Here is a 21,145-nt window from a genome sequence, read left to right on the forward strand (position 1 = left end):
CATAGTATCCAACCAGCAGTCATAGGCTTTCCTAACGCCATTTAATACAGAATATCAAATTGTTGGTGCAAAAACTACACGTTTTGCTGAAGAACTTTATGCTTTGGAAGACATAATAATAACTGGCAGTGTGTGCAATTCTGTTGGAAACAAGTGAACAGAAAGTAACAGATGTTTTTGCATAATGAAAGGAAATGCAATTCTAAGCATCGTTCAATTGTACATTAAATAAAGATTTCCAGTGGTTTTAAAGTTATTACAAAACGTCTGTTCACATTCTCTGCACTATTAACCCTGACTCCTGAAACAATGTAACAGTAGCTGACTAATAAACAGACCTAGACCTGCTACACTGTTTAAAATCTTTTATGATTTTTAATAAATGTATAATAGATTGCTTAGAATTGCACTTTCTGTCAATAAGCAAAAAAAAAATCAGTTTCGGGTGGTGGGTCCCTTTTATTATCCTCAGATGATTTAATAGGATCTTCTGTCATCTCTCTCACTCTCTCTGTGTTCAGAAAAAAAGTAAAAGAAACTATTTTCAAAATTGGAAAATATTTGCACTCCAACCATCATAACGGAATAAATTGCACTACATCATTCGAATCCCCGATTGGATACACAAAGAAGTTTATTATGTATTTAGGAGACAGTGCTGGTCACAGGGTGGCGCTATGTCCTTAAACAACGAACACCGAGGGTGGAACCAATAGCTTCTGTGCTTCCTTCTATTTGTGATTTATATAATGAGTATATTTGATGCTCGGTAGCGGAGTGAACATACACTGTGCATTGGTCTTGTTTTGCTTCAACCAACCTGGTTATAATGCCAGTTCATATTTAATACATATTAAATGATAAGAAAGATATTTGTCTGAAAAGACGTGGGGAAAATACACAATACAAATAAGGTTTTTTCCTTTAATATGTGGACTGTGAGAGTGTGCGTTTTGTGAGTAGTGGGAGGCATCCGATATTTAATTATATATCATTTTTAAATCACAACGAATTGATTTCTAAATTTACTAAGATGAAAACTCCTAATGATTTCTGAGCCACCGTCAGTCGAATGGAACAAATGGCATGTGTTATCTGAGCCACTGTGGATCCCATAGAGAAGGTGCGCCAAGCCAATCATTGGCACAATCACCCACTGACCAGAGCTCCCGACCTTTCTTTGTGGCGTTCTGTTGGGCTGAGGACAATGGCGCAGTTATGGACTGGAGAAGAATGGACACAATGGAGTTCAGGGACTCCCTCTGCATCTCATATACGTTTACTACTCTCCAAATTCCCACTCATATCCTTTAAATTCAAACACCCTCTAATTTCTTATTCATACACTCAATATAAACGGCCACTCGCTGTTTCTGTCCATTCCCATGCCTAATCCCTCTCTGAGAGTTTCTAACCAACCATACATCTTCCCTTCCCATAAGTTCCCATGGGCACTAGTCCTGGGCTGGCAGAGAGTGGCATTGGCTCCTGCTATTGGGATCCTTCCATCAGGTGCAATGTCCAATTTATTCCAGCGACTTCTTTGTCATGTTTCAGTCTTTTGCATGTATGTCTCAATCTGTCGCGAATATATCGTTGATCAGTTATCTATGTTTCTATGATGGAGAAGGAGATGTGTTGGTGAGTTTGGTTCCAGTTCCTACTTACTGCTTGCCCAATAAAATCTATACTTCGGGGCTACTTTGGGAATTGGCGGAATAACGCTAAGTGGGCACCAGGAGAAAGCGTTAGCGCCAGGGCAAGTCAGAATTCCAGTTGGAATAGTTTGATGGTAACAAATGTTAAATGTAAACTAGAGGGGTGGGTTGTTGGCAGCACATTGAGTCTCATAGGAATGTAGTGACAGGATAGTACTGTAGAGTGAGCCCAGTAGATGACTGTGCCAACAAAGACCTGCTGACTTACATGGAGCCCCCCACAAAAGACTGGCATTGTGTGGCTCACCACATTCATACTCAGTGCGCTCGTCACTTAGAGGAGAGCGAGGAAGTAAAAGCGAAACGAAATCTACGGGAGGGAGTCGAAAGGTGGGGCAGGGGCCCGTCCCAAGCAATGTTTAATTGGCCAAGTCATTTTGCAACTGCTGTAAAGGTCAAGGAAGGAGTTGCCTACGAGGCTGCGAGAGCCCGTGGTGCATGCGCAGTGGGAGGATGCCATGTTGGAATAAGCCCGTACTGCACAGGGACACGACGCTTCTCGCACTCATCAGGGGGGGCTGCCACTGACAGACTGAGAGCGCACGTCACCCAGGTAAGAGTCTCGGGCTATGGGCCTCCCTCCCCTTCGCATAATCCATCAGAGTTCCCCGGGGCGCTCTCCTTGCACGCAGCGCAGACATATAGTCAGCAGGTTGCCCCGGAGCTGCGGTGGCACCAGCACGCACAGTAAGTTCACTAAAAGTCTACCCCTCGCTACATCGTGGCATCCGGCCCACAACTGGCACGTAGGACTGGCACTAGCGCCTGTTCCCTTATTGTGTGCTGGGGCTCACCTGCCGGTGTTACTGCCTGGCGCTAGGATCACACGGTGTGTGACAGAGAAGCAAAACTGTACGAGTATTAGAACTGGCAGCTTGTGCCCGACCTTTCCCAGCAGAGCAGTCTGTGTGCGACTTGTACTCTGATCTTAAACACCGTGTGCAAGCGCTGTAGTAGAGCAATAATAAAGCCGCCGGCTCACACTGATACACAGTAACTGTAGTCTCAAACACACGCACCCCTCCCCGTGTGGCACGACTACCCTCCCCTGCTCCCCGGAGCTCTGGCACATCCAACATGGCCGGGAAGATCTCGCTAAACTAACAGCGGAGCTTGTGTGATGGGAAAAAATTCAGCCCTGCTCGGTAGGTTTCCGCTTTCACTTTCCTTTGTTGCATATTACGGTTTTCTAGCGAATTAAATGCAGACTAAGAGCCGTGTGTCGCCGAATAGTTTTTTTCCTCGGGAAGAATATAGGCTGTGCCGGGCCAGAGAATTACCGGGCGGCGGGAGCGGAATTGCTTCAGACGGATGAGCAGGATCGTTGTATAGGGATTCATAGTGGCTAATTACGGTACTAGTCATGCCCCTAAGTGTCAACTTCCACTGGCACTAAGTCGGTGCAGCCGGGAACGAGCTGCTATAAACACTGTACTGCTGGAATGGAACTTACTGTAAGCACCGACTGGTTATACCTGTAGCGCCTGCTATTGTGTTTTTATTACACTGAAATCACCTTCAGTAGAGATTTATTTCCTTAACATCCGATACCCAGCCTCTCCTGTGTGTGGCACATGTCTGGCTTTGCCCGGGCTCTGCCCCAATACTTGTTTCTCACACAGTGCACTGTCAGGTTCTGCAGCTTTGTCTGTAGCTAGGGAGCTGTCTAATTGTGTTTGTAGCTATGGCTGTTCTGTCAGTGTGTGCTTGTGGCTATGGCTGTTGTACAAGTGTGAGTTTGTTGCTATGGCTGTTGTCTCAGTGTGTATTTTTCTAAATAGTTATTGCTTGTGGGAGTTTGTGGCTATATTTGTTGTGTGCGTGTGTGCGGGTATGGCTGTTCTGTGAGTATGTGTTTGTCTGGATATGGTTTCCGTGCGTGTGTTTGTGGCTATGGCTGTTGTGCCAGTGTGTGTTGGAGTATGTGTTTGAATAAGTGTGTTCATAACGCGTTGTAAGTCAAACTTGGAATTACTGGAATTTTTTTTATTGTAATAAGATGAAACCCAACGTGTAGCTTGTTTCTGGGGGAAGTAGTTTTCCATATACAAGCCATCCCTAGGGTGAAGGTCATACAGTAGTAGTAATATGAGGCAGTCGCAGGTACGGTGTATGGAGTATGGCAGGCTGTGACAAAGAGTAATAGCGCGTTATGCGTAACAGTCGCACCCGATGCAACTTATGACACGATGATACTGTATTACATGGTGTCAAACAGACATTCGTATGACAAACTTTGCACAATGTATAACAAGCAGTAACTTTCTATAACATAGTTTGCGACTACGCGCTTATGACAAACACTGTATATATATAATATATAATATATGTGCAGTCTAGACAGACTATAGAACGCATAAAACGGACCAGTAGATGTCACATAGTACAAGACTCACACACACTGTGTGGTTTGTGAAATACACGCGCTACACAGCCTTTACTTGTAGACAAGCAGCAGCACTGTGTTCCAACACAAGACTATTTAGCAGAAGACAAACGACACACTGTCTGTACTGCACGGAGTGGAACTACAGAGAGCAGGAGGGACTCGCCCCATTTCTGCCTGTTGTCTTTTGTAACATAACATCCAAAACTGTTACACCATTGTGACATCGCTACAAGATTCCTGACACGCCTGATACTTGCCCGTGTGATATTATGCGCCTTATCCACAAAATGCATTTAAAAAATGTCGATTTTTATAAAACATTGATGGCATTTAGTGGGAGATTACAGCTGTCCGTAGTTTAATGGAACACTGTATCCAGACATATGTTGGCAATAAATGTACGTTTTCTGCGGTGTATTCTGGTGACATTTTTGCTTTATCGACTTGATAAAATAAGTAACGAGACGCAGGCTGCAAACTCATATGTCACTGCGGTTTGACAAAAGGTCAGTGTTAGGCAGTTGGCTCAGCGATGTCTGTGACACAAACATTTCCCCTGGTTACTCACTACTGTGTACAAGGATAACTGGAGACAAGTGTAAGCTGGCCGGCTGTTTAACTCTGTGACGGCTGCGCATGTGCAGAGCGAAAACTGACTGTGCAGAATGGGGTGTACAGGTGTATGTACCTGCACGCAATACCCATAGCCCCTTTGCTGTCTCTCACAACAGCCCAAGCTGGCAGGGTGTACCAGGAAGGAGCACTGGTTATTTTGCAGTTGGGTGACGTGTGTTCTTCATGTTCATAAACTGTTGCTATAGGGACTGACAGGCAATTGCACCTGTCTGCTTTTCCTCGCCCAGAGCTGTCAACTAGACTCGGCTGGATTCGTTCAGCGTGCCTTTTATTTATGTTAAATGTTTTGTATATGTTATTTTACTGTCCTGCTACGTGTCTGGTTTAGCCTCATGTTGTGTGAGGTAACTTGTGTTTGGCTGACAGGTGAGTGCTGGTTAACACGTGACTTGTCTGATTAGGAACTCTAGAACTCAAGGCGCGTTGCATGATTTACAATAAAGTGTTGTGTAGTTAGTCTGAGCGCGCACTAACCCTTCGGTTGCTGAAAGGCGGAGTCTTTTCCGAGAAATGGACTGTACCATGAGCTCTCCCCATATTGGATTTATTGGAGCTGTCTGGGAAAGCAGTGCGTGTGGCACAATAATGAAGCACACTGACAGGTGTATGTGCTTGACCCGGGAACAGGAATCCTACAAAAGGCTGCGCTTGGGAGCTTCAGCAATAGGACAGTGTCCATGACATGAGGGCCTGGAGGGGTGCGCAGTTGTGCACTATTGGGATAATTATGTTGATTAGGGTGGCCAGGGTGGGGTACAGTTAAAACCACTTGAGAGGCGGGGGCATAATTGCCAGGGAACCCCACAATAAATATACTTGTATGTTTCAGTTTAGTACAGGGAACCCCGATTGCTACTCTTGTATGTGGTCCCCTTATGGGAAAAGCCAATTTCTGATGATGATGGAGCCTGGGCTTGGGGGTGGGAGTGTTGTGTGTGTTTGTGATTAGGAATGGGAGCAGCGTGACCTCCTCTGCTGACGTGTGTAGTGACGAGCGTGGGATATAGTGGAGGGCCCGGGAGGGATACGTGTGCATTTGGCTGCGGCTGATACTCCTCACTTGCTGTACCGCGGGACATCTTTGTGGATGGCAAGAAAGCTTCCTGTTTGCTTTGATTGTCCCGGTGACGCACTGTCTTCTGCTTCTCTGCATCTATAGCACAGGGATACCCGCTACCATTCTGCGCACACTGATTGATGGATTATATAAGATAACAGGGCTCCGTGTTGGCCGCTTGGGCACTGCCAATGCCAAACCATTAACGGTTGTTGGAGATGGGCACTTTCCACAAGAGGAATGCGTCTTCTGATTGATCACACAAGAGATGTTTCATTGTACCTTCCCTGGAGCTGAGAATTCTTTGGGGATGGAAGTAGAAACGTGCTGCCAATGTAGGAAAGTTGTGCCACCGGCTACTTACACCGCATGATCAGGTACAGCCCTTACTGCTGCTTCTGCTTACTCAAGCCTTCTTGCTTTCCTTTAATCACAGGGGCCCCTAAATGCCTGCATATATATATTTATTTATTTATTTAAGTTACATGTCCTGCTAAGTGCCGACCTTCCCTGATTTTATTTTGTTGCTGTTCAGCTGTGCCATGTTATCCCATTTGCAGCTGCCATGTGGGGGCACAGAGGTTGTCGATCTCTCTTTATTCACTGTGTTGCAAGTTAGGTTGTTAATGTTCAACAGTAAGTGGCCTTGTAGCATTGCAAACACGTTGTATCCCTTGCATAATTACGATTAAACATATCTTATCCTATGGGGAATTCCTCATGTAATTGCAGTTATTAACTATAACACCATGGTTCCTTTGCATTATATATTCTGATATATATCACTGTTAAACCTTTAATTCCCAAATGCCATGTTAGGAATACAAATGATATATATATATATATATATATATATATATATATATATAATTGGGAATAATAATCTTTGTACCTCTCTATTTCTGTGGCTTTGTCCTCTGTATTAGTTGCTGCAGATACAGTAGTGCAATTGTGGATTTCAGTAATGTGATTATGAGAAGAGTGTGTATAAGAAATAGCAGCAGTGCTCTGGCTGTCTGGTAGAAATGCACAATAGTGTCATCCAAAGCAGCCTGATTTGCTGGGGCAAGAATACAAAGACATACCATAATACAATGGAGCCCTCAATGGTGAGGGCAATGTGCCATATAGTTTAAGCAGTGATTTCTGCTCAGCAACTGACTGGCAATTCAATCCTGCCTGGTAATGCATGTTTGACTAGTATGACTACACTTGCAAGTTTCACTCTTATGTACTGCTGCTTCAATAGAAACTATAATGAACACGAGCCAGGTGCGGGGAGCATCACAACTCAGTCACATTCTCACCTCCATGCTGCACGTAGCATCCGTCCCCATCCGGATCAATCCATGGAAATATAGCAAAAAACGGAGCATTCGGGGAGATATGGTAAAATCTTCAAATTTTAATCATCAAAGTTAATTTCTTTTAACTTTGATGATTAAAATTTGAAGATTTTACCATATCTCCCCGAATGCTCCGTTTTTTGCTATATTTCAATAGAAACTATACCTTTATTAAATACAGTGCTAACTTGACCGTTTTTTTTCTTCAAATATATTAGCATGTATGTCTGTACATTATTGTATGCACAGAACACACAGATTCTAGATAGATAGATAGATAGATAGATAGATAGATTGTAACCACCACGGTTTTTTGTGTTTTGTATTGCACATACGTAGTGCTGCACTCTACACTAGTAAGCTACAGCTGGTTTGGAGAAAATGATGTATCACATGAATAAGTCCCCTTGTTGCTTCTCTCTCTCACAGTGCAGTGATTATAATTCTTTATAGCTGATATGCAAGCAGGTAGAATATTTAGACTGCAGTGATCTAAGATGCTATTTTAAATCTTACTGTTGACATCACTGCAGAATTTTGGGGCCCTTAACAGGATTAATTAGCAGAGTGATTGCTTCAAGAAACCTTAGCAAGTTGGATATATTAAATAACTTTATGAAGGTTCATTGCCTTATTTCCAAGAACATTTCCTGTAATATCATTGTTGTAGAGGAAATGTATAACACTCTCAAAAGTGGTTTAAAGGTGATATGTGTATAGGCTAACTTTACAATAATAACGTTAATCTCTTACTTTACTACTAGGAGACCGTGATAAACACAACTTGTACTGCTGGAATAAGAAAGACAAATAAACTTGGTAACACGCAACAACAATATGCCAAATAAAAGGACACTCTTGTCCTGAATGGCTGAAGTGTGGGTTACAGTTCATATTTTCTGGAAATGACATGTATTTCTCTGCTAAATGGAGAAACGAGCAAAGGCATTGACATTAAGCTTTATATGCTTTTTTTTGTCTCATGGTTGTGTGACCCTGCTGTTTCAATAAAAAGGCTGAAGTAACTAGTAACTGTTTTATATGTTTTTTGGCAAAGAAGTCTAACATTACATAGTTCTAACAGTTTTGATCAGTGATCTAGCTAGCAAGACCAAACTCCATCACATTCTGTTAATTCCCAGGACCCTGATCTAAGTTGCAGCTTTCGACTTGTACCGGACTGATACAGGCCGGTAGAATATCTATATAATTTATATGGACCTGAATTGCACACAAGTCAGAATGTGCTCTGGGCTGTCATCTACCAGTTGCCCATCCCTGCTCCTTTATGTACCATTACCTTCAAATGGCAAACTCTGTGTGAAAATCAGGTCTCGGAGCCGGATCTAAAGCAGAGCTTTAGGATTCATTGCTTGTTCATGAATAAATAATAATGTGAATAACTTACATAAACCACTGTAACATTGCTAAGTATATCAGTAGTCTGCAGCTCTCCTGCTGTGGCTGAACTCCAGATCCGCTCACCCTGAGTGTGATGTGAAATATGCCCTCACCCACCTATGAATGTAGGCTCATGCCAAGTGCATTAGCTCTGTCCCTTTCCCTTGTGCCAGAAACAAGCAGTTATATGTGCATATGTCTTGTTGGGAAGAGATTCATTTTTAAAATACACGTATGTTTATGTCTAACTATGACAGGTATTATAGTTCAGCTAGAACTAGGAGTCGGTTAAGAAAAGCAATGGCAGTTTTCACAATAGAGAGGGAATAGAAGAAAATGACACAGCAGACCCTAACACTTTAAGCTTATATGTATTTAAGTACAAACATCTAAAAAGTAGCTTTTATTGAACTCTGAAAATCAAGTCATCAGAATTAAAGGTCAGTTGTGCATCTCCTAGAAAATACTGCAGAACAATATTCTGTGTAGACTTCATCTTTCAGCAGCTATGAAGCAAGCAACTACAATTTCATAGGTCAAAGGAGTTCACACAATTCTAGATATAACTCTTTTAAATTAAGTGGAAGACAGCTGGAGAGCAGATTGGGATGTGTGCCAGCTGATTCTTATCTTGCACTGTTTATATATTTAGTATTAAAATAATATGACAGCTTTTTTTGTATGCAAGATATAATGAAAGAAACCCTTGTATCAATATTCAAATGACTTTACTCAAGATTATTCCTCTTTACCACTGTGGTTGTTAAAGTGACTTGTACCAACTATCCACCTTTTTATATAAGCTATCTCAATTAATTGAAACCAAGTGAAAGGTGGTTTTCACAATAGTCATTCTCACAATTGGGTTTTATTGTAATGTCCACAATGCTTTTTCACAGGTCTGCTATCAAATGGCTTCATTGTTTTTCTTTCATTAGGCATTTTTTTTATTTGGCTATTCATCTCCTTTAAAGTCATGTATCACAAAGTAACACAATTCAGACAGACCTTTCAGCTGAGCTCTATAAATCATTTTAATAAAAGTATGTTTATCTAAGCCAACAGGGTGAGGATAAATGATAAGATAAGTGAATGACTGTAAACTCCAGCTTATAACTAAGAGTCAGATTTATCAAAATGTGAGTTTTTTTTTTTTTTTAGAGCTACCCAAAGAAAAATTCCAATGGGATTTTTAGATGGGTATTTATCAAACTGTGAAATTTAATTTTTATCTATTGATGAATATGATTCTTAAAAATCCAATAGGATTACTAGAAAGTTGGTGAGTTTTTCTTTGGTATGCTCTAATCTCACATTTTGCTAAATTCACCTCTTAATGTCATATGAATTTAATAATCAACCTATTGAAACTCAACTCGGCCGAAATGTGTGGCACTTCTCTTGATGACAGAGCTATATTATGTTTAGAAATTAGCTTCTTGGTATTTGCTTCTGCCATTTTTGGTGAATAGACTCAGAAAGGACAAGGGACAGAATCTGAATTAAGACTAATATGAACATCAGAGGTTTTTGCAGGCAAAAAGTTTATTTGTATAAAACAAATATCCACAATGAATGACTAAATTAATCAGTATAACTAGAATTCATTAAAATCAGCCAGTAATCAGAAACTGTTATATCTGTAAATTATTAGCATGAATTATTAGCATATTTGGTTACATATTTCTTCACCAATGGATCTTTGGAGAAGTGTTGTGTCCCTTTCTGGAAATCCATTTGCATCAGAAAAGGATCCCACCTTACATGAGGCATAGTTCTAAAGCTGTGCATGGCTGTGTAAAACACTCTATCCAAAAGTACAATTGTATGTAAAAAGGCCACACAAGTTTAGAAAACTAATTTAAAACTTATGAAAATTAGATAGGATGTAAGCAATGGTGTAACTAAATCCAGGTCTGGACTGAGAATGAATAGGCCCTGGCATTTCAGGTACACAGAGGCCCAATCAGCCCACTAAATACTTTCTATGGCACATTATAGCGGCCCCTCTGGCATTTTCCAGAACTCATAGATTGCCAGTCCGGGCCTGAACTAAATGATACAGGGCCCCACAGTAAATTAATTTAAATGCCTCCAACATATCAAGAGGTTGACCTGTCTTACCAATATATGTTGAAATTTCAAATTAAATGGAGCCTCATGGGGCCCCTGCAAATGCAGGGTCTGCTTCCTCTGTAGTTATACCCCTGGATATAAGTTGTCACACAGTTTTACAAAGTACGCCAACTTTTATGCAAATAAGTCTTGCGCAGTTTTGGTTACATATAGTATAATGGATTCCTCCAATTTCATTGAAGTATAAAACGGTGCTCATTCCTGTATATTTCTGTTTTATACTCCGATTTATCAATAGTGCACCCAGAGTCTTTACACATAAATTAATACCAGTGGTCAAAGTCTGTGATATTTTATATGCTACAACTTTATTCTATGCTAAATGTTGCACTTTTTGCAGGGAATTAAATGCGCAGCTTTATACATATGCCTACCAGTGGGGTTGTTGGCCAAATCATTTTGATTGAGCGATGAGCTGCCTGTGCTGTCTTCATTAGATGACACTTTTAAAATGTTACACTACCAGGCAGTTTGCTGGAGCAAAGGGCCCAGAAGTGTGTGGTGTTTTCTTCCACCATTAAAAAATAACTTGGCGAGGGGGGCTTAGCTCACATAGGTATGTCATATTCAGCCTGTCTTCTGAGATTGCTGGAAGTTGATGGGCCCCACACTTTATATCTTTGCTTTGTATGTTTTACCATTATTGTCCTTTTCTGTCTATTTTTTTCCAGTCATGGCTTTGCTCCTTTAATATTCTCATTTCTTGTTTCTGCATTCTTCTGTCTTGCCACATTTTCCTTCTCACACTCACTTCCTACATTTAATTGGTTGATTTACCATGGTGTTATTCTGCATTACACAAATTCTCCAATGTGACCTTTCCCTTTTATCACTCTCTGGATACAAGCTCACTATTTAGCTTTCTCACTCAGGTCAAAGTTCTAAAACATCTGCACTTCCTTGAAGTCAGAAATCTACAGTCTGTATAAAATCTCAACTATCCTTATGATGCAATAGTAACGTGGGCTTTGGGCTGTTCATTGCAATCAGTAAACTGATATTGTCTTTTACTGCATATACTAGGCTAAATACTGGAAGTCATGGATTAAATGGAAGGATATTGTACAATTGTTGTGTATAGTCAAAAAAGGCAGTGCTCGAGTCTTGTAATATATATATATATATATATTTACTTTAAAGGAACAGAGCAAAAATGGCTCCTACAAAAAAGAATACCTTCTTAAAAATAATTTAACGGATCATCTACATCATGATGTTAGATTGGTTCTAACTTGTTACTGAAAGTTAAAGTTCATTGCTGAATAGGCCTAGGCTGTTAGGGATAGGGGACTTATATTTCAGCAACAACTTTAGAGCACCAGGCTGAGAATCCCATATCTAAAAGTGACCATAACACCCTTTCAACTACTCGCTGTGCAGTCATTAGTTTCACACTGTATCCATGGATCTGTTTTTTGTCTGTCATGTTTGTTTTCCCTAGGCTGTACAACAATTTTTTATGAACTAGCACTTACATACTTGTTCTTGTTACCAGTCTTACAGGAAAACACAAGTACATTGATCAAAGGCAACGTTTCCTCCTTGTGCATATTTACTGAAAGGAAAAAAAGTACTTTTTAAAAAGTCCATTGTTCTGTAAACACAGTTCATTTTTGCAGTTTCCAGAATATATGCACAGAATAGGGCTAAGAATAGAAAACACACCTTTTTGTTAAGCAAAGAATTTGCAGTTTGGGTAAAAATGAAAATTTTTGTGTTAAGAGTAATGAGTATTTACTTTCTTTTGATAAAAGAGGAAGACATATCTCCTTTAGTTGCAATTAAATGTATACACAGGGGTTGTTCACCTTCCAAACACTTTTTTCAGTTCAATTGTTTTCAGATTGTTCCAAGAAATAAAGACTTTTTCAATTACTTTCCATTTTAATTTTTTTTACCATTTATCTAAGTTTAAAGTTTAATGTTCCTGTCTCTGGTGTCTCAGTCTGGCAGCTCAGTAATCCAGGAGCAACTAAACTGTTGCAATTACTAGATTGAGTTGATACAATTAGTTGATACATTTGTCAACAGTATCTGTAGAATATGAGTAACTATTGTATCAATTCTAACAGCTGCCTTTAATGAAATTAATTCTACTCAGCAGGGACAAAGATAACAAATGTATCAATGTGGAACAGTTAAAGAGTCTGCGACCTCCCCCCTCCCAGAGCTGCTTTAGAATGTGAAAATTGTAACTTTATACTTCAATATTAGAAAAATGGTCAAAAATAGAAAATAGAAAGTACTTGGAAAAATTCTTTATTTCTGGTGAACAATCTGAAACCAACTGAACTGAAAAAGCGTTTGAAGGTGAAAAACCCCTTAAACATGTTTTCATTTATATGAATGATTGCTTTATTTACCAAAGACTTAAATCTCTCTCCATAACATGGGTTACCATTGTTTTAATTAAAAAAACAACGAATGTTTAAATGAATCTAAACCATTGTTGTATGTAATAACCTGACCATTCATGGCTTGGAAGTGCTTTAATCAACCTGCATTCTCTTCTATTAAAAAAATAGGAATTTGTGTCATTAAGGACAAGCATAAAAAATTATACTGCAGGCTCATTACTCTTTTATAGGTCACTTTTAATAACCTTATGATTTATGGAATGATTCTTCTTCTTGTTATGTCTCCCAGTTATGAAGCCTTCTTGTGAGTCTCCTAATCCTTTTACCAAAATTCAATCACTAGCTATTTGTTGTGCTATGATTTCTAGCTTGGCTGTCTAGAAAATGCTCACATTTGCCCTCCATGCAATATTTGCTCATAAATACCCACTGCTGCAGCAGAGTCCAGGTGATTTCTATGTAGGTCAATGGAGGGGCATTTGTGAGCATTTTGCTGCCTGCTTGCTAAGATGGAAATCAATCAACATGTTAGTAATTTCCTGTGTGCCATTGCACTTGTAGGACAGGACTAAGTTCTCTGTACTAGTAAACAAGGAAAAGGATTCATAATGATTTTTATCAATACAGTTGTCCCCAAAAGAATACTATTACTGGAGATTTCTAGCCCTATATATTTACAATACTTTCTAACAGCTAAATGATGTCTAGGTTTTTAAGGACCATTAAAGGGATTGTTCACCTTCAGTTCAGTTTGTTTCAGAAATAAAGACTTTTTTTCAATTACTTTTTATTCTCTTTTGTGACCGTTTTTCTAATATTGATGTGTACAATAGAATTTTTCACCTTATGTCTTTCTAAAGCAGCTTGGGGTAGCTGATTCTAAACTGTACTAATTTAGTTGATACATTTCTTATCTTTGGCCCTGCTGAGAAGAATAATTGAGTTTCATTAAATGCAGTTGCTATAATTGATACAATAGTTAGTAATATTCCACAGATGCTGCTGAGGAATGTATCATCTAATGTAGTAAATTGCAACCATTCAGAATCTGCACCTGGATTGCTGAGCTGAAAGACTGAGGGTAGGACTTCACGATGCGAGAGGAGACACACCCCCGAGCTGCTTTAGAAAAACAAAAGAAGGTAAAAAATAAATATTTGCACTTCAATATTAGAAAAACAGTCATACATAGAAAATAGAAAGTAATTGGAAAATGTTGTTATTTCTGGTTAACTATCTGAAACCAACTGAGCTGGAAAGGTGAATAACCCCTTTAAACTTTGAAAAAAGGTACAAAAAAAGATGGAAATAAGGCCTTTATTTATGGTGAACAAGCTGAAAACAGCTGAACTGAAGAAAGTCTTTAGAACAACCCCTTTAATTTTATCAGGTAAACATTTCTTAGTTTGTATCTGTTCATCCAGCACCTACAAAAAATGTGCTTGCCTGCAAATGTCCTATTTGAAGGCCTTTACTGTAATACCATGAATAGCATTTGACCCCAGTTACTTTCTCTGTAAGAACTAAAACTACTGTATTCTATACAGCATATCTATTATATGCTAGGTAAATGTGTGCCTTATAGTCCGGTTTTAACTTGAATAGCTTCACCGTGACTGCACAGCAGCTTATTTATATAACCTGGAGCAGAGCTTCTGAAACACACAGATGTGTTTATACCAGTGGAGGATAACAGTGCATTTATATTTAAGAACAAACAACCCCTTTTATTGTTTTTCTGTGTTTCTGGTCCTTTAAGATTAAGTTGTCTAACTTCACTGTTTATTGCCTCCATTCTCTGTACATTTTTATTTCTGTAACCATTTCTGTACCTGGGCCAATAGCATATATTTTATCAAGCAATTATATCATCCTATATATTATATTAACATTGACTTGATCAGCTTTAATAAACATTTATTATAAAAGGAAAATAGATTTGGTAGAACTCAAACTGATTTACTCTAAATAAAATATAAGAGAAGTACACTAAGGGGCAGATTTGTCAAGGTTTGAAGTGAAAATGCAAATTTTCTAATTCTAATTTTTGAGTTTTTTATATGGCCAAAACTGTCAAATTTGACTAGGGGAACTAGAACTCAAATTCAATTATTCGCCACCTTATACCTGCCAAATTGCTGTTTTAGCCTATGGAAGACGTCCTGTGATCAATTTGTAGTTGTTTGCAGCCTTCCTGACATTCAAGAGAAAAAACTCAAATTGAATTTTTAAAAATTTGAATCGAATTCAAGTTTTAAAGAAATCAAATATAATTTGATTTGAGTTTGTTGGGGGTCAATATTATTCACCCGACTTTGAAAATTTAGTTTTTTTTTTTTTTAATACATTCGAGTTTATGGGAGTTTTAAATAACTCCCATGAACTCAAACTTCCATCGATCCAAAAGCCCTGGGTATGGGGAAGGTCACTACTATGCGGAAGAATCAGAAATCAGCTGTAATAATTTTGCATTTGGTGCATGTCCGTTTATTGTATGTAGACATTGGCAAATAATGTATGTGAGACACAGGTATTTTTTTCTGTTTGTTACTGCATCATTTAGATGTAGACAAGACCAAATATAGATTACTAAACACATCAGGACTGTGCAGCCTGTAATGCTCCAGCTGTTCTATCAAAATAGATAGGGCCTATTTGTCCAAGAATGCTAGTAGTTGTACATGGAAACTTTTTTGGCCAACTGTAATCTGTACAGATCTGTTCAGAGATTGATTTTGGAGTGCAAATGTTTCAGCCTTACAGATGTCAGAAATGTGGAATTGATTTAGTTAAGTGAGTATAAAAAAAGGTCCTTTCTGGTATTTGTTTAGGCAGGCTTCGGAGAGTTTACTGAATAGGAAAGAGTGATTCACTGTGGCATAGTTGAGGAAGATATAGTTTAACATAAACATTGAACTATTATTTACTACACCCATTAAAGATAGAAACAGGAAGCAGATATATCTGTGTGGGATAGATCTCCTTGTGTTTAATTTGTCTTGCAAGGATTGTGTTAAACATTGTCTTTCAAAATTAGCTCATGTAGTGGTGGTGAGATATAAACCACTTTGAACAAACTCGTTTTCAATTAACTGCCATAGTTTACAAAAGTATAAGCAACAATATGAAAATCATCCTTTCCATGCACTGCTGTTTTTTTTTACTACATTCTCTCATTGTTTCCTGCCAGGATTACAATAACTTCATGCTATGTGGCCTTTGGCTTCTCATATTCCATGTCTCTAGTGTCTTTATTATTCAGTGCAATCTCCTCCTGTTCTACAGAAACCTAACCTGCTCCTTCTTTTCTCACATCTGACAAGTGATACTTTGTTATTTATGCACCATGAAATCATTTTACAGGGTGTAAGTTATTGTGACAAATGGAGAACAACAACACATTATAAGAATGATTACAAGATGACAGAATTTCCTGAGATGATGAGACAGATGTGAAATACTAAACCAGCTCTTCCTTACGTCTTTACAACCCACACATCCTCATTTCTGTTTCTTCTCCTTTCTGTTTTTGGATGTTTTACCTTTATTTTCCCTTTGTATTTGGGCTGCAATATTTAAAAGTCTGGTAACCTTACTAACTTGACCAAATATGGAGAATTGTGGTTGTGACATTAGGCAGTTTTCTTGTGTATTGACTGACTGTCACTCCCTGTTGATGATCATCAGCAAACAATAAAAACTACGCTAGTCTGTTTGAATACTCTGACGCAACAAGCTAACACTAAAGTGGCAGTAGCGAGTCTCTTCCACAATCCTACTGCAAAACACTCATTTGGAAAGTGGACTGAGTGGGCAGATCATCTTGGGCATCCACTAATGTGGCTAGATTACGCACAATCCACTCTTTTCTTAAATTATTTGATAGGATATTCATCACACCTAAATGTATGTATAGTGATTTGGAACAAAAATAATAAGCAGTCCTATCTGGAACTGTAGTCCGGAAGAGTTGTATGTACCATGCTCCCAATGTTGAATCCCATAAAAGAATACTGTATGTGAAATTCAAGTCCTATGAATATGCCAATTTATAAAAATAATAATAATACTCTTGGTCCGTTCTTTGTGCAGTAGTGACACTGCATATGCTCGGTGGTCTCTGAACAGCTGTTAAGTAGCTGAGATTAGGCAGAAAATGAGATTTCTGTGTCCTAGAGGCTTATGCTGCACTGATTATGACCTACCTTGTAATGTGAATTTGAATTACTTATTGGCTTTGTATCTTAATTTTTGAATATTATATGTACAATATATTGAAAGCTGCTCCATAAGCTCAAGTAACTGACAGCAGCCGTGCATGTACTATGAATAAATAGAAAAGAAGATGAGGAGCTACTGGGGTACCTTCAGAGGCACAGCTTTTCACTGCTAAAGTGTTGTGGTGGCCTTGGGCTGGTACAGAAACCCAGAATATAATGAGCAGCCTTTCTAGCCTGTAGTTGGGCTTGTCATAGGGTATCATTTTATTGATACTGTCTGAACGTTTCAAAAGACCCTAATTATTATTTTGGAATTTTGCTCTTTACTGTATCAGTCAGTATTCGTATGTTTAAAGCATATTCCTTTCAAATGAACAATGCTGTAGAATATTTTAAATACCGGTGTACATGATATTAAAAATGTAATTCTATAATGCATCAGATATTATAAAAAAAAACCATAGGGTGCTTGCATCAGGTTTAATCCCTCCAAAAATCCTAACTGCTATTTCAACCTCACAGGCAAAACAAGAAATTCTCTCTCAAACCCACAATGTCAGTTGACTAATTCTTTCCTTTGTGGTGACACTTCTTTTTAAGTATACATACCAAAAAATCACTCATTACACCATACCTCTCTTACTAGAGAAGGTACACTACTGTTTGCTTTTCCTATTCTACTTTGGGAATTTTGCCTTACTCTCTTTTCACTGGATTTCTTATTTCACTAGCTGTATCATTTGCAAAAAGACTCTTTAAACTATGACTGTCCTTGTATACCATGTGCTTGTCATTATAGGTTTGACACTGTTTTGTGTTTTATTCTGACAACTAATTGAGACTAGTGATGAGTGTTGCAATTTTATGACATTTGCATGGTAGTCTATCTTTCTAGATGTGCAGTTTATCACAAGAAAATCACAAGAAAATCACAAGATTCAGAAACTTCACAATTTGCATATTGCTTCTGTAGCTTTTCAATTAATGTGTAATGGAATCTTCTGACCTGCTCCAAGATGGCGTCCAAAATGGCGATTCCTCTTCCCTGCACATGGTTCCGGCTGGTCGCAATCCTCCTGCATCATCTCCTTCTCGCCCTGTGATTGGTCGCCGGCGACGGAACGGACGCCGGCGTCAGAATCGGGCGCCGGCGTCAAGGCGTCAGCGTGGGGACGCTGGCGTCTGCGTCTGACGCAAGCGCGTCAATTTTGGCGCCAATAGACTGGACTATAAAGACCCTCATTTCCTTCCTGACCTTGCCCAATTATAGGTCTGTTTCATATAGTTCCTGGGTGCGATATATTCTGTCTTGATCTTCCGTGTTTTGAACCTTTGCCTGTTATCGACTTTGAATCTGTGCTGCCTGTCTTGACCATTCTGCCTGTTTGACGACCATTCTTTGATAAACCCTTTTCTGTACTGCGAACCTGATTTGTTGCTTCCTCTTTGGTCCTTACTTCAACTGCGCCTTCGGGCATTACAGTATAATTGGGCCATGGACCCCTCGGAGGAGGCCCAAGTACCCCTCGATGTCGGAGGGGCCATTCGGGGGTTGGCTTCTCGCATGAAATCCTATGAAGCCCAGCAGTCTCAAATTGGCCAGGCTATTGATGTTATCCTGGAGAAATTGACTGCCATGTCTCCTGCGGCTGTGCCTGTTCCTGCCATTCCTGCTCCTCTTCAGGTGTCTGAACCTCGTGTTCCTGCTCCACCTCTTTTCAGCGGAGACCCAAAAGCTTGTCGAGGTTTTATTAACCAATGTGAAATTCAATTCACTCTGCAGCCAGGCCAGTTCGTCTCCGAGCAAGCCAAGGTTGGTTATGTCATCTCCCGTCTGCAGGGGAAGGCTCTGGAATGGGCATCACCCCTTTGGGAGAAGAGAGACCCGCTGATCGACAACGCCGGGGCTTTTCTCCAAGAACTCCGGACGGTGTTTGATGCTCCAGGTCGTACTACTGCAGCCTCGGCTCGACTGTTCCAGCTTCAACAAGGCACTCGCTCAGTCCCCGAGTATGCCATTGAATTTCGTACTCTGGTGGCAGAGACCTCCTGGAATAACGATGGTTACCACGCGGCCTTTTACAACGGCTTGGCTATACGCATTAAGAATGACCTCGTTTCCCGGGAAATTCCTTCTCGGTGGGAGGATCTGGTGGCCTTGGCGGTGAAGGTGGATACCCGGCAGAGGGAGTTCCAGCTCGAACTCGACCGAGAGCGTACAAAAAGGTACCCCCGGTTCCAACCTTCTTTGGCCCCCCGCTTCCAGAGACCCCTGCTTTTCAATCCTGCTCCCCCAGTGCTTCCTCCTGCTCCTATGGATTCTGCTTCTTCCTCCTTGCCGGCTGAAGAACCCATGCAGATTGGGCGGGCCCGTCTGTCCGAACAGGAGAAACTCCGGAGAAGGGCGGCCGGTCTATGCCTTTACTGTGGGGGTAAAACCCACTTTGCCCAGGAGTGTCCAGTGAAGCCGGGAAACGCCAAAGCCTAGGTAAGCATGGGGAGACTTACCTGGGTGGGATTTGTCATTCTCCCCATTCCTCTGCTCTACGTTTCCTTCTTCCGGTACAGATCCAGCTTGGCTCTCTAAAGTTTTCTTCACAAGCCTTTCTAGATTCCGGTGCTGCAGGAAACTTCATGGACCGAACATTTGCAGGACTCCATTCCATCCCTCTTCAACCCTTGGCTGTTCCTCTTCGTGTCCTGGCGATTGATGATCGTCCCCTGTCGTCTGCCTTCATCTCGCATTCTACTCAGGAACTTTCCTTCAAGGTGGGCACCATGCATTTGGAGAGACTATCCTTCCTCCTCATTGATTGCCCTTCCACTCCGGTTGTCCTGGGTCTGCCATGGTTACGTGTACATAATCCAGTCATTGACTGGTCCTCATTGCAAGTTTCCAGATGGAGTCCTTTTTGTTTACAAAACTGCCTACCCACTGTTCCGGTTGTCAAAGTTTCTTCTGTGTCCTCTAATTCCTCTATTCCCTCTGTGTACCAAGCATTTTCCGATGTATTTAACAAGTGTTCCGCTGAGACTCTTCCTCCCCATCGGCCTTACGATTGCCCTGTGGAACTTCTATCCGGCTCTATGCCCCCCAGGGGCCGCACCTACCCACTCTCCCCTTCGGAAACTTCTGCTATGAAGTTATACATCCAGGAGAATCTCCAGAGAGGATTCATCCGTCCTTCCACCTCCCCTGCTGGAGCAGGTTTCTTCTTTGTTGAGAAAAAGGATGGTAGTTTGCGGCCCTGCATCGACTACAGAGGACTCAACAAGATCACAGTTAAAAACAGGTACCCTCTTCCTCTTATTTCTGAACTGTTCGATCAGCTTAGGGGTGCCAATATCTTTACAAAGCTGGATCTTCGGGGGGCATACAATCTTATCCGGATCCGTGAAGGGGACGAGTGGAAGACCGCCTTTAATACCCGTGATGGACATTACGAGTATTTGGTCATGCCCTTTGGTCTCTGTAATGCTCCTGCGGTCTTCCAGGAGTTCGTTAATGATATTTTTCGGGATTTGTTGGGTCTATGTGTGGTCGTTTATCTAGATGACATTCTTGTTTTTTCTAAAGACCTTTCGGAACATCGTGCCCATGTACGTGAGGTCCTCTCCAGACTAAGGAAGAACAGTCTCTTTGCTAAATTGGAGAAATGCACCTTTGAAGTCTCTTCCATTTCTTTCCTTGGCTATATTATTTCTCCTCTAGGTTTCAAGATGGATCCTGCCAAAGTGTCTGCAATCCTGGACTGGCCTCTTCCTACCAGTGTCAAAGCCATTCAGAGGTTTGTTGGCTTTGCCAATTATTACAGACAGTTTATAAAAAATTTTTCTTCCAGACTCTCTCCAATTCTGGCCCTGATTCGTAAGGGGGGCAAACCT

The 21,145-nt window shown here is 40.4% G+C and overlaps 1 protein-coding gene across 3 annotated transcripts in view; it reads left to right on the forward strand.

Annotated features, from left to right (window-relative positions):
- Positions 1-2,060: 2,060 nt before the first annotated feature.
- The window catches only part of sfmbt2.L (Scm like with four mbt domains 2 L homeolog), a 125,782-nt gene continuing 106,697 nt past the window's right edge, over positions 2,061-21,145 (forward strand). The window contains exon 1 of one of the 3 annotated variants that reach the window (XM_018252749.2): positions 2,061-2,271. The gene's annotated coding sequence lies outside the window, so the exon portion shown is untranslated. Of the gene's footprint in view, positions 2,272-4,423; positions 6,178-21,145 lie in introns of those variants that run through there. The other 2 variants (XM_018252750.2, XM_018252748.2) reach the window with 2 other exon arrangements.

This window comes from Xenopus laevis, chromosome 3L (assembly GCF_017654675.1).
Source record: "Xenopus laevis strain J_2021 chromosome 3L, Xenopus_laevis_v10.1, whole genome shotgun sequence".
Lineage (NCBI taxonomy): Eukaryota > Metazoa > Chordata > Amphibia > Anura > Pipidae > Xenopus > Xenopus laevis.